At 41.2% G+C, this 2037-nt stretch overlaps 1 protein-coding gene across 2 annotated transcripts in view; it reads right to left on the reverse strand.

Annotated features, from left to right (window-relative positions):
• The window catches only part of rbms2b (RNA binding motif, single stranded interacting protein 2b), a gene marked incomplete at its 5' end in the record, with an annotated part of 11031 nt that overhangs the window by 8060 nt on the left and 934 nt on the right, over positions 1–2037 (reverse strand).

Consider the following 2037-nt stretch of genomic DNA (forward strand, 5'->3'; position numbering starts at 1 on the left):
GAGTAGAGTTTTCTAGAAATAGAGTATTATAAACAGTTAATACCTTACCTGTTGCAGATAGCTTTTTAAGAGGCCTTGGTTTGAGTTTATTTCTGACTAGATTGATGAGCTAATTATCAGTCTGATCAGTTCCAAAGCACCAGTCTCCAAACTCAGAAATGTTATTGTAGCTCAAGCAAACATTGTTCTCTAAACCTTAAAAATCTGTTTTGCATTATTGCATTTTTTRCATAAAATTCCAGGGTTATTTGCAAATCCAAAACAGCAGCAAGAACAGCTAGCTGTAGCACTTCAGCCTGAGGCGAATTCAGCGAGAAAATCCTAATATTTCTGCCAGAATAACCRTGTAATGCCAAATTAAGAGTGGTGTAAAGGTTTATAAAACAGCATTCACACCATGAAAGTTGTGATGTTTGAGTTGTTCGATGATAGCTRGTCTTGAACTAGAGAATATTTTTTCAATCCCTTCAACAAGCTTCATTTCTTCTATCTGATGTTGTTCAAATGGGGATCTTTAACAWGTAAATTGTACCTAACTTTTCCACAGAACCGTACTGCAATCATCTGAACTATCTTTAAAAGCGGATAAATGAACCTAAGACTGTTATGAGCACAAAAAGCCTGTTAGATCTCAATATTTATAACTGCCCTCCAGTGTTGGTTAATTGGAGCTCTGTTGTATTATAGATTAGTGCTTCTATACAGCATTACTATTTCATCGTTCATTCTGACGCTACAGTGACAACAAACGACCTGCATCCTCAAACCAGACAGCAATCCAAAGAGTCCAAAACGCCACAATAAAGCTGTCTTAAAGCTGCGAGCACTACTTGCATGCTTACACGCTGGAGTTGCAAAATCATGCTCAAAGGTCTCTCTCTTCATGATGCAGAAGAAAAAGAAGGGAAAGAGGCTCAGCCATGTGTGAGACAGAGTTCAACCCTGGGTCCATTCATTGCTAATGACCGTCAGCAAAGCACCAAGAGTGGGAGAAACTTCACGGGTTGGAAAAAGGAGAATCGAGACACTTTTTCCCCCCTCCCACCTCTAACTCTGCACACAGTAAACCTCAGCACACTACACCTTCCACTGGGAGCACTAGGAGTGATGCCTGGGTTGGGTTTCATGCATTTAATGTGCATRTTTTAAGCCGAGAAAGTCAAATTCTCTCCATTAGCTGTCACCTTGTTATTTCATCCTCATACTGTACRAGATTTATCCTTGTTACTGAAAACAAGGCCCGACTTCGCTCTGCTTTMAGTGAAAATTACACTGACTTTAATGTGCTGTGCTAAAAGACAAATTTCATGCAGTGATTTTATCTGCTCGGTAAAAGCAGAAATATGAGAACTACCCCCACACAGCACCACCTGACACACAAACCCTGGACTCTGCTCACTCYTCCTCCTCCCCCTCCGATTCTCCACATCCTCGACCCGCCACCCCCACGCCATTGCCCTTGTTTGTCTTTCCCTTTCCCCTGAGTTCGACGTTTCCTGTAGGGTTGGGCAGCCTCATGTGAGCYATATCTTCCAGACAGCTGTAAAATAACGGGCCTCACCCTCCCTCCCTCCCTTTCTACCTCATTCAATCTCTCTAGTTTCCCTCCTTTTCTCTCATTTTTTTCTCCCCTCTGCTCTTCTGGTTCTCATCACCCGGCTCCWGAATTCAATTAGGTAAAAGCAGATCATTCATCTCGTCTCTCYGTGTTTTGATGTCTTCCACCCAAGGCCTAACAAACATGTCAGATGGATCGGATGGTGGTGTTGTTTTGATGTCTGACTTTTTTGAAGTCTCGCTGTCATGTCAACGAGCAACAATATGGTGCTTATTACCTAGATTATGACTTTGTCCTTGAGTSTCAGGGGTCTGATTTGTCAAATTGTATTCCAAGAAGATCAACAACATTTTTACTCTAAAGATTTAAAGAAAAATGAGATACATACAAAAAGGGTTTATTGTGAAGGATTCAGCATTTTGAAATGATGGATAAAAAAGCTAGTTGAAACTTGGTCCAAGCCAAGGGCCAATCTCTAT

This window comes from Austrofundulus limnaeus, unplaced genomic scaffold (assembly GCF_001266775.1).
Source record: "Austrofundulus limnaeus strain Quisiro unplaced genomic scaffold, Austrofundulus_limnaeus-1.0 Scaffold3, whole genome shotgun sequence".
In the NCBI taxonomy this organism is placed as follows: domain Eukaryota; kingdom Metazoa; phylum Chordata; class Actinopteri; order Cyprinodontiformes; family Rivulidae; genus Austrofundulus; species Austrofundulus limnaeus.